The sequence below is a fragment of the Phymastichus coffea genome, unplaced genomic scaffold, assembly GCF_024137745.1.
Source record: "Phymastichus coffea isolate CEN01 unplaced genomic scaffold, Cenicafe_Pcof_1.1 PCOF00018, whole genome shotgun sequence".
NCBI classification, from domain to species: Eukaryota; Metazoa; Arthropoda; class Insecta; order Hymenoptera; family Eulophidae; genus Phymastichus; species Phymastichus coffea.
This window is the reverse complement of record NW_026706829.1, coordinates 3,930,536-3,942,533: the sequence shown is the minus strand read 5'-3', so window position 1 is coordinate 3,942,533 and position 11,998 is coordinate 3,930,536.

The window sequence follows — 11,998 nt, the reverse complement described above, 5'->3', positions numbered from 1 at the left end:
CGTGGCAGGGATAACAGCTCGTGGGTTAAGGAAATTGTGGTTAAATGTTTAGGATTACAGCGTAGCAGGGTAACCGGCTCGAGGATTTTTGAAAATCAGGTGTAGGAGTTCGGGGTTTGAACGTAGCAGGGTATCCAGCTCGAGGGTTGATGATATTCGGCTATAGGATTTCTGGGTTAGAGCATGGCAGGTTCATCAGCTAGTGGGTTAAATAAATTGTGGCTAAGTGTTTAGGGTTCCAGCATGGCAGGGTTACCGGCTCGAGGATTGTTGAAATTCGGGTGTAGGAGTTCGGGGTTAGAGCGTGGCAGGGTCAACAGCTCGTGGGTTAAGAAAATTGTGGCTAGGTGTTTAGGATTACAGCGTAGCAGGGTAACCGGCTCGAGGATTTTTGAAAATCAGGTGTAGGAGTTCGGGGTTAGGGCGTGGCAGGGCAAACAGCTCGAGGGTTGATGAAATTCGCGTGAAGTAGTTATGGGTTATAGAGTCGCAGGGAAACCAGTTCTAGAATTGATGAACTTTGGGTGTACGAGTTCGGGGTTACAGCGTGGCAGGGTAACCAGCACGATGGTTGATGATATTCGGGTGTAGGACTTCTGGGTTAGAGCGAGGCAGGTTCATCAGCTCGTGGGTTAAGGAAATTGTGGTTAAGTGTTTAGGTTTACAGCGTGGCACGGTAACCGGCTCGAGGATTGTTGAAATTCGGGTGTAGGAGTTCGGGGTTAGAGCGTGGCAGGGTCAACAGCTCGTGGGTTAGGAAAAGTGTTTAGCATTACAGCGTGGCAGGGTAACCGGCTCGAGGATTGTTGAAATTCGGGTGTAGAAATTCGGGGTTAGGGCAAGGCGTGGTTACCGGCTCGAGGATTGTTGAAATTCGGGTGTAGGAGTTCGGGGTTACAGCGTGGCAGGGTCAACAGCTCGTGGGTTAAGAAAATTGTGGCTAAGTGTTTAGGGTTCCAGCATGGCAAGGTTTCCGGCTCGAGGATTGTTGAAATTCGGGTGTAGGAGTTCGGGGTTTGAGCGTGGCAGGGATAACAGCTCGTGGGTTAAGGAAATTGTGGTTAAGTGTTTAGGGTTACAGCATGGCAGGGTAACAGACTCGAGGATTGTTGAAATTCAGGTGTAGGAGTACGGGGTTAGAACGTAGGAGGGTATCCAGCTCGAGGGTTGATGATATTCGGGTGTAGAAATTCGGGGTTAGGGCAAGGCGTGGTTACCGGCTCGAGGATTGTTGAAATTCGGGTGTAGGAGTTCGGGGTTACAGCGTGGCAGGGTCAACAGCTCGTGGGTTAAGAAAATTGTGGCTAAGTGTTTAGGATTACAGCGTGGCAGGGTAACCGGCTCGAGGATTGTTGAAATTCAGGTATAGGCTTTCGGGGTTAGAACGTAGCAGGGTATCCAGCTCGAGGGTTGATGATATTCGGCTATAGGATTTCTGGGTTAGAGCGTTGCAGGTTCATCAGCTAGTGGGTTAAATACATTGTGGCTAAGTGTTTAGGGTTCCAGCATGGCAGGGTAACCGGCTCGGGGATTGTTGAAATTCAGGTGTAGGAGTTCGGGGTTAGAGCGTGGCAGGGATAACAGCTCGTGGGTTAAGGAAATTGTGGCTAGGTGTTTAGGATTACAGCGTAGCAGGGTAACCGGCCCGAGGATTTTTGAAAATCAGGTGTAGGAGTTCGGGGTTAGGGCGTGGCAGGGCAAACAGCTCGAGGGTTGATGAAATTCGCGTGAAGTAGTTATGGGTTATAGAGTCGCAGGGAAACCAGTTCTAGAATTGATGAACTTTGGGTGTACGAGTTCGGGGTTACAGCGTGGCAGGGTAACCAGCACGATGGTTGATGATATTCGGGTGTAGGACTTCTGGGTTAGAGCGAGGCAGGTTCATCAGCTCGTGGGTTAAGGAAATTGTGGTTAAGTGTTTAGGTTTACAGCGTGGCACGGTAACCAGCTCGAGGGTTGATGAAATTCGGGTGTAGGCTTTCGGGGTTAGAACGTAGCAGGGTAACCAGCTCGAGGGTTGATGATATTCGGCTGTAGGATTTCTGGGTTAGAGCGTGGCAGGTTCATCAGCTCGTGGGTTAAATAAATTGTGGCTAAGTGTTTAGGGTTCCAGCATGGCAGGGTTACCGGCTCGAGGATTGTTGAAATTCGGGTGTAGGAGTTCGGGGTTAAAGCGTGGCAGGGTCAACAGCCCGTGGGTTAAGAAAATTGTGGCTAGGTGTTTAGGATTACAGCGTAGCAGGGTAACCGGCCCGAGGATTTTTGAAAATCAGGTGTAGGAGTTCGGGGTTAGGGCGTGGCAGGGCAAACAGCTCGAGGGTTGATGAAATTCGCGTGAAGTAGTTATGGGTTATAGAGTCGCAGGGAAACCAGTTCTAGAATTGATGAACTTTGGGTGTACGAGTTCGGGGTTACAGCGTGGCAGGGTAACCAGCACGATGGTTGATGATATTCGGGTGTAGGACTTCTGGGTTAGAGCGAGGCAGGTTCATCAGCTCGTGGGTTAAGGAAATTGTGGTTAAGTGTTTAGGTTTACAGCGTGGCACGGTAACCGGCTCGAGGATTGTTGAAATTCGGGTGTAGGAGTTCGGGGTTAGAGCGTGGCAGGGTCAACAGCTCGTGGGTTAGGAAAAGTGTTTAGCATTACAGCGTGGCAGGGTAACCGGCTCGAGGATTGTTGAAATTCGGGTGTAGAAATTCGGGGTTAGGGCAAGGCGTGGTTAACGGCTCGAGGATTGTTGAAATTCGGGTGTAGGAGTTCGGGGTTACAGCGTGGCAGGGTATCCAGCTCGAGGGTTGATGATATTCGGCTATAGGATTTCTGGGTTAGAGCGTGGCAGGTTCATCAGCTAGTGGGTTAAATAAATTGTGGCTAAGTGTTTAGGGTTCCAGCATGGCAGGGTTTCCGGCTCGAGGATTGTTGAAATTCGGGTGTAGGAGTTCGGGGTTAGAGCGTGGCAGGGATAACAGCTCGTGGGTTAAGGAAATTGTGGTTAAGTGTTTAGGGTTACAGCATGGCAGGGTAACAGACTCGAGGATTGTTGAAATTCAGGTGTAGGAGTTCGGGGTTAGAACGTAGCAGGGTATCCAGCTCGAGGGTTGATGATATTCGGGTGTAGAAATTCGGGGTTAGGGCAAGGCGTGGTTACCGGCTCGAGGGTTGTTGAAATTCGGGTGTAGGAGTTCGGGGTTACAGCGTGGCAGGGTCAACAGCTCGTGTGTTAAGAAAATTGTGGCTAAGTGTTTAGGATTACAGCGTGGCAGGGTAACCGGCTCGAGGATTGTTGAAATTCAGGTATAGGCTTTCGGGTTTAGAACGTAGCAGGGTATCCAGCTCGATGGTTGATGATATTCGGCTATAGGATTTCTGGGTTAGAGCGTGGCAGGTTCATCAGCTAGTGGGTTAAATAAATTGTGGCTAAGTGTTTAGGGTTCCCGGATGGCAGGGTTACCGGCTCGAGGATTGTTGAAATTCGGGTGTAGGAGTTCGGGGTTAGAGCGTGGCAGGGATAACAGCTCGTGGGTTAAGGAAATCGTGGTTAAGTGTTTAGGGTTACAGCATGGCAGGGTAACAGACTCGAGGATTGTTGAAATTCAGGTGTAGGCTTTCGGGGTTAGAACGTAGCAGGGTATCCAGCTAGAGGGTTGATGATATTCGGCTATAGGATTTCTGGGTTAGAGCGTGGCAGGTTAATCAGCTAGTAGGTTAAATAAATTGTGGCTAAGTGTTTAGGGTTCCAGCATGGCAGGGTTACAGGCTCGAGGATTGTTGAAATTCGGGTGTAGGAGTTCGGGGTTAGAGCGTGGCAGGGTCAACAGCTCGTGGGTTAAGAAAAGTGTTTAGGGTTACAGCATGGCAGGGTAACAGACTCGAGGATTGTTGAAATTCAGGTGTAGGAGTTCGGGGTTACAGCGTGGCAGGGTAACAAGCTCAAGGGTTGATGATATTCGGCTGTAGGATTTCTGGGTTAGAGCGTGGCAGGTTCATCAGCTAGTGGGTTAAATAAATTGTGGCTAAGTGTTTAGGGTTCCAGCATGGCAGGGTTACAGGCTCGAGGATTGTTGAAATTCGGGTGTAGGAGTTCGGGGTTAGAGCGTGGCAGGGTCAACAGCTCGTGGGTTAAGAAAAGTGTTTAGGTTTACAGCGTGGCACGGTAACCGGCTCGAGGATTGTTGAAATTCGGGTGTAGGAGTTCGGGGTTATGGCGTGGTAGGGTTACCAGCTCGAGCGTTGATGAAATTCGGGTGTACGAGTTTGGTGTTACAGCGTGGCAGGGTAACCAGCTCGAGGGTAGATGATATTTGGGTGTAGGATTTCTGGGTTAGAGCGTGGCAGGGTCATCAGCTCGTGGGTTAAGGAAATTGCCGTTAGGTGTTTAGGGTTACAGCATGGCAGGGTAACCGGCTCGAAGGTTGATGATATTCGGGTGTAGGAGTTACGGAATATAACGTGGCAATGTAACCAGCTCGAGGGTTGATGAAATTCGGGTGTAGGCTTTCGGGGTTAGAACGTAGCAGGGTAACCAGCTCGAGGGTTGATGATATTCGGCTGTAGGATTTCTGGGTTAGAGCGTGGCAGGTTCATCAGCTCGTGGGTTAAATAAATTGTGGCTAAGTGTTTAGGGTTCCAGCATGGCAGGGTTACCGGCTCGAGGATTGTTGAAATTCGGGTGTAGGAGTTCGGGGTTAAAGCGTGGCAGGGTCAACAGCCCGTGGGTTAAGAAAATTGTGGCTAAGTGTTTAGGATTACAGCGTGGCAGGGTAACCAGCTCGAGGATTGTTGAAAATCAGGTGTAGGAGTTCGGGGTTAGGGCGTGGCAGGGCAAACAGCTCGAGGGTTGATGAAATTCGCGTGAAGTAGTTATGGGTTATAGAGTCGCAGGGAAACCAATTCTAGAATTGATGAAATTTGGGTGTACGAGTTCGGGGTTACAGCGTGGCAGGGTAACCAGCTCGAGGGTTGTTGAAATTCGGGTGTAGGAGTTCGGGGTTAGAGCGTGGCAGGGTCAACAGCTCGTGGGTTAAGAAAATTGTGGCTAAGTGTTTACGATTACAGCGTGGCAGGGTAACCGGCTCGGGGATTGTTGAAATTCAGGTGTAGGAGTTCGGCGTTAGGGCGTGGCTGGGTAACCAGCTAAAGTGTTCATGAAATTCGGGTGTAGGAGTTACGGGTTACAACGTAGCAGTGTAACCAGCTCGAGCATTGATGAAATTTGGGTGTACGAGTTCGTGGTTACAGTGTGGCAGGGTAACAAGCTCGAGGGTTGATGATATTCGGCTGTAGGATTTCTGGGTTAGAGCGTGGCAGGTTCATCAGCTCGTGGGTTAAATAACTTGTGGCTAAGTGTTTAGGGTTCCAGCATGGCAGGGTTACCGGCTCGAGGATTGTTGAAATTCGGGTGTAGGAGTTCGGGGTTAGAGCGTGGCAGGGTCAACAGCTCGTGGGTTAAGAAAATTGTGGCTAGGTGTTTAGGATTACAGCGTAGCAGGGTAACCGGCTCGAGGATTTTTGAAAATCAGGTGTAGGAGTTCGGGGTTAGGGCGTGGCAGGGCAAACAGCTCGAGGGTTGATGAAATTCGCGTGAAGTAGTTATGGGTTATAGAGTCGCAGGGAAACCAGTTCTAGAATTGATGAACTTTGGGTGTACGAGTTCGGGGTTACAGCGTGGCAGGGTAACCAGCACGATGGTTGATGATATTCGGGTGTAGGACTTCTGGGTTAGAGCGAGGCAGGTTCATCAGCTCGTGGGTTAAGGAAATTGTGGTTAAGTGTTTAGGTTTACAGCGTGGCACGGTAACCGGCTCGAGGATTGTTGAAATTCGGGTGTAGGAGTTCGGCGTTAGGGCGTGGCTGGGTAACCAGCTAAAGTGTTCATGAAATTCGGGTGTAGGAGTTACGGGTTACAACGTAGCAGTGTAACCAGCTCGAGCATTGATGAAATTTGGGTGTACGAGTTCGTGGTTACAGTGTGGCAGGGTAACAAGCTCGAGGGTTGATGATATTCGGCTGTAGGATTTCTGGGTTAGAGCGTGGCAGGTTCATCAGCTCGTGGGTTAAATAACTTGTGGCTAAGTGTTTAGGGTTCCAGCATGGCAGGGTTACCGGCTCGAGGATTGTTGAAATTCGGGTGTAGGAGTTCGGGGTTAGAGCGTGGCAGGGTCAACAGCTCGTGGGTTAAGAAAATTGTGGCTAGGTGTTTAGGATTACAGCGTAGCAGGGTAACCGGCTCGAGGATTTTTGAAAATCAGGTGTAGGAGTTCGGGGTTAGGGCGTGGCAGGGCAAACAGCTCGAGGGTTGATGAAATTCGCGTGAAGTAGTTATGGGTTATAGAGTCGCAGGGAAACCAGTTCTAGAATTGATGAACTTTGGGTGTACGAGTTCGGGGTTACAGCGTGGCAGGGTAACCAGCACGATGGTTGATGATATTCGGGTGTAGGACTTCTGGGTTAGAGCGAGGCAGGTTCATCAGCTCGTGGGTTAAGGAAATTGTGGTTAAGTGTTTAGGTTTACAGCGTGGCACGGTAACCGGCTCGAGGATTGTTGAAATTCGGGTGTAGGAGTTCGGGGTTAGAGCGTGGCAGGGTCAACAGCTCGTGGGTTAGGAAAAGTGTTTAGCATTACAGCGTGGCAGGGTAACCGGCTCGAGGATTGTTGAAATTCGGGTGTAGAAATTCGGGGTTAGGGCAAGGCGTGGTTACCGGCTCGAGGATTGTTGAAATTCGGGTGTAGGAGTTCGGGGTTACAGCGTGGCAGGGTCAACAGCTCGTGGGTTAAGAAAATTGTGGCTAAGTGTTTAGGGTTCCAGCATGGCAAGGTTTCCGGCTCGAGGATTGTTGAAATTCGGGTGTAGGAGTTCGGGGTTTGAGCGTGGCAGGGATAACAGCTCGTGGGTTAAGGAAATTGTGGTTAAGTGTTTAGGGTTACAGCATGGCAGGGTAACAGACTCGAGGATTGTTGAAATTCAGGTGTAGGAGTACGGGGTTAGAACGTAGGAGGGTATCCAGCTCGAGGGTTGATGATATTCGGGTGTAGAAATTCGGGGTTAGGGCAAGGCGTGGTTACCGGCTCGAGGATTGTTGAAATTCGGGTGTAGGAGTTCGGGGTTACAGCGTGGCAGGGTCAACAGCTCGTGGGTTAAGAAAATTGTGGCTAAGTGTTTAGGATTACAGCGTGGCAGGGTAACCGGCTCGAGGATTGTTGAAATTCAGGTATAGGCTTTCGGGGTTAGAACGTAGCAGGGTATCCAGCTCGAGGGTTGATGATATTCGGCTATAGGATTTCTGGGTTAGAGCGTTGCAGGTTCATCAGCTAGTGGGTTAAATACATTGTGGCTAAGTGTTTAGGGTTCCAGCATGGCAGGGTAACCGGCTCGGGGATTGTTGAAATTCAGGTGTAGGAGTTCGGGGTTAGAGCGTGGCAGGGATAACAGCTCGTGGGTTAAGGAAATTGTGGTTAAATGTTTAGGATTACAGCGTAGCAGGGTAACCGGCTCGAGGATTTTTGAAAATCAGGTGTAGGAGTTCGGGGTTTGAACGTAGCAGGGTATCCAGCTCGAGGGTTGATGATATTCGGCTATAGGATTTCTGGGTTAGAGCATGGCAGGTTCATCAGCTAGTGGGTTAAATAAATTGTGGCTAAGTGTTCAGGGTTCCCGGATGGCAGGGTTACCGGCTCGAGGATTGTTGAAATTCGGGTGTAGGAGTTCGGGGTTAGAGCGTGGCAGGGATAACAGCTCGTGGGTTAAGGAAATCGTGGTTAAGTGTTTAGCGTTACAGCATGGCAGGGTAACAGACTCGAGGATTGTTGAAATTCAGGTGTAGGCTTTCGGGGTTAGAACGTAGCAGGGTATCCAGCTCGAGGGTTGATGATATTCGGCTGTAGGATTTCTGGGTTAGAGCGTGGCAGGTTCATCAGCTAGTGGGTTAAATAAATTGTGGCTAAGTGTTTAGGGTTCCAGCATGGCAGGGTCAACAGCTCGTGGGTTAAGAAAAGTGTTTAGGATTACAGCGTGGCAGGGTAACCGGCTCGAGGATTGTTGAAATTCGGGTGTAGAAGTTCGGGGTTAGGGCGAGGCGTGGTTACCGGCTCGAGGATTGTTGAAATTCGGGTCTAGGTGTTCGGGGTTACAGCGCGGCAGGGTCAACAGCTCGTGGGTTAAGGAAATTGTGGTTAAGTGTTTAGGGTTACAGCATGGCAGGGTAACAGACTCGAGGATTGTTGAAATTCAGGTGTAGGAGTTCGGGGTTACAGCGTGGCAGGGTAACAAGCTCGAGGGTTGATGATATTCGGCTGTAGGATTTCTGGGTTAGAGCGTGGCAGGTTCATCAGCTAGTGGGTTAAATAAATTGTGGCTAAGTGTTTAGGGTTCCAGCATGGCAGGGTTACCGGTTCGAGGATTGTTGAAATTCGGGTGTAGGAGTTCGGGGTTAGAGCGTGGCAGGGTCAACAGCTCGTGGGTTAAGAAAATTGTGGCTAAGTGTTTAGGATTACAGCGTAGCAGGGTAACCGGCTCGAGGATTTTTGAAAATCAGGTGTAGGAGTTCGGGGTTAGGGCGTGGCAGGGCAAACAGCTCGAGGGTTGATGAAATTCGCGTGAAGTAGTTATGGGTTATAGAGTCGCAGGGAAACCAGTTCTAGAATTGATGAACTTTGGGTGTACGAGTTCGGGGTTACAGCGTGGCAGGGTAACCAGCACGATGGTTGATGATATTCGGGTGTAGGACTTCTGGGTTAGAGCGAGGCAGGTTCATCAGCTCGTGGGTTAAGGAAATTGTGGTTAAGTGTTTAGGTTTACAGCGTGGCACGGTAACCGGCTCGAGGATTGTTGAAATTCGGGTGTAGGAGTTCGGGGTTATGGCGTGGCAGGGTTACCAGCTCGAGCGTTGATGAAATTCGGGTGTACGAGTTTGGTGTTACAGCGTGGCAGGGTAACCAGCTCGAGGGTAGATGATATTTGGGTGTAGGATTTCTGGGTTAGAGCGTGGCAGGGTCATCAGCTCGTGGGTCAAGGAAATTGCCGTTAGGTGTTTAGGGTTACAGCATGGCAGGGTAACCGGCTCGAAGGTTGATGATATTCGGGTGTAGGAGTTACGGAATATAACGTGGCAGTGTAACCAGCTCGAGGGTTGATGAAATTCGGGTGTAGGCTTTCGGGGTTAGAACGTAGCAGGGTAACCAGCTCGAGGGTTGATGATATTCGGCTGTAGGATTTCTGGGTTAGAGCGTGGCAGGTTCATCAGCTCGTGGGTTAAATAAATTGTGGCTAAGTGTTTAGGGTTCCAGCATGGCAGGGTTACCGGCTCGAGGATTTTTGAAAATCAGGTGTAGGAGTTCGGGGTTAGGGCGTGGCAGGGCAAACAGCTCGAGGGTTGATGAAATTCGCGTGAAGTAGTTATGGGTTATAGAGTCGCAGGGAAACCAATTCTAGAATTGATGAAATTTGGGTGTACGAGTTCGGGGTTACAGCGTGGCAGGGTAACCAGCTCGAGGGTTGTTGAAATTCGGGTGTAGGAGTTCGGGGTTAGAGCGTGGCAGGGTCAACAGCTCGTGGGTTAAGAAAATTGTGGCTAAGTGTTTACGATTACAGCGTGGCAGGGTAACCGGCTCGAGGATTGTTGAAATTCAGGTGTAGGAGTTCGAGGTTACAGCGTGGCAGGGTAACCAGCACGATGGTTGATGATATTCGGGTGTAGGACTTCTGGGTTACAGCGTGGCAGGTTCAACAGCTCGTGGGTTAAGGATATTGTGGTTAAGTGTTTAGGATCACAGCGTGGCAGGGTAACCGGCTCGAGGATTGTTGAAATTCGGGTGTAGGAGTTCGGCGTTAGGGCGTGGCTGGGTAACCAGCTAAAGTGTTCATGAAATTCGGGTGTAGGAGTTACGGGTTACAACGTAGCAGTGTAACCAGCTCGAGCATTGATGAAATTTGGGTGTACGAGTTCGTGGTTACAGTGTGGCAGGGTAACAAGCTCGAGGGTTGATGATATTCGGCTGTAGGATTTCTGGGTTAGAGCGTGGCAGTTTCATCAGCTCGTGGGTTAAATAAATTGTGGCTAAGTGTTTAGTGTTCCAGCATGGCAGGGTAACCGGCGCGAGGATTGTTGAAATTCGGGTGTAGAAGTTCGGGGTTAGGGCAAGGCGTGGTTACCGGCTCGAGGATTGTTGAAATTCGGGTGTAGGTCTTCTGGGTCAGAGCGTGGCAGGTTTATCAGCTCGTGGGTTAAGGAAATTGTGGTTAAGTGTTTAAGGTTTCAGCGTGGCAGGTTCATCACCTTGTGGGTTAAATAAATTGTGGCTAAGTGTTTAGGGTTCCAGCATGGCAGGGTTACCGGCTCGAGGATTGTTGAAATTCGGGTGTAGGAGTTCTGGGTTAGAGCGTGGCAGGATCAACAGCTCGTGGGTTAAGAAAATTGTGGCTAAGTGTTTAGGATTACAGCGTGGCAGGGTAACAGGTTCGAGGATTGTTGAAAATCAGGTGTAGGAGTTCGGGGTTAGGGCGTGGCAGGGCAAACAGCTCGAGGGTTGATGATATTCGGGTGTAGGACTTCTGGGTTAGAGCGTGGCAGTGTAACCAGCTCGAGCATTGATGAAATTTGGGTGTACGAGTTCGGGGTTACAGTGTGGCAGGCTAACAAGCTCGAGGGTTGATGATATTCGGCTGTAGGATTTCTGGGTTAGCGCGTGGCAGGTTCATCAGCTCGTGGGTTTAATAAATTGTGGCTAAGTGTTTAGGATTACAGCGTGGCAGGCTAACCGGCTCGAGGATTGTTGAAATTCGGGTGTAGAAGTTCGGGGTTAGGGCAAGGCGTGGTTACCGGCTCGAGGATTGTTGAAATTCGGGTGTAGGAGTTCGGGGTTACAGCGCGTCAGGGTCAACAGCTCGTGGGTTAAGAAAATTGTGGCTAAGTGTTTAGGATTACAGCGTGGCAGGGTAACCGGCTCGAGGATTGTTGAAAATCAGGTGTAGGAGTTCGGGGTTAGGGCGTGGCTGGGCAAACAGCTCGAGGGTTGATGATATTCGGGTGTAGGACTTCTGGGTTAGAGCGTGGCAGTGTAACCAGCTCGAGCATTGATGAAATTTGGGTGTACGAGTTCGGGGTTACAGTGTGGCAGGGTATCAAGCTCGAGGGTTGATGATATTCGGCTGTAGGATTTGTGGGTTAGAGCGTGGCAGGTTCAACAGCTCGTGGGTTAAGGAAATTGTGGTTAAGTGTTTAGGGTTCCAGCATGGCAGGATTACCGGCTCGAGGATTGTTGAAATTCGGGTGTAGGAGTTCGGGGTTAGAGCGTGGCAGGGTCAACAGCTCGTGGGTTAAGAAAATTGTGGCTAAGTGTTTAGGATTACAGCGTGGCAGGGTAACCGGCTCGAGGATTGTTGAAATTCGGGCGTAGAAGTTCGGGGTTAGGGCGAGGCGTGGTTACCGGCTCGAGGATTGTTGAAATTCGGGTCTAGGAGTTCGGGGTTACAGCGCGGCAGGGTCAACAGCTCGAGGGTTAAGGAAATTGTGGTTAAGTGTTTAGGGTTACAGCATGGTAGGGTAACAGGCTCGAGGATTGTTGAAAATCAGGTGTAGGAGTTCGGGGTTAGGGCGTGGCAGGGCAAACAGCTCGAGGGTTGATGAAATTCGCGTGAAGTAGTTATGGGTTATAGAGTCGCAGGGAAACCAGTTCTAGAATTGATGAAATTCGGGCGTAGAAGTTCGGGGTTAGGGCGAGGCGTGGTTACCGGCTCGAGGATTGTTGAAATTCGGGTCTAGGAGTTCGGGGTTACAGCGCGGCAGGGTCATCAGCTCGTGGGTTAAGGAAATTGTGGTCAAGTGTTTAAGGTTACAGCGTGGCAGGTTCAACAGCTCGTGGGTTAAGGAAATTGTGGTTAAGTGTTTAGGGTTCCAGCATGGCAGGATTACCGGCTCGAGGATTGTTGAAATTCGGGTGTAGGAGTTCGGGGTTAGAGCGTGGCAGGGTCAACAGCTCGTGGGTTAAGAAAATTGTGGCTA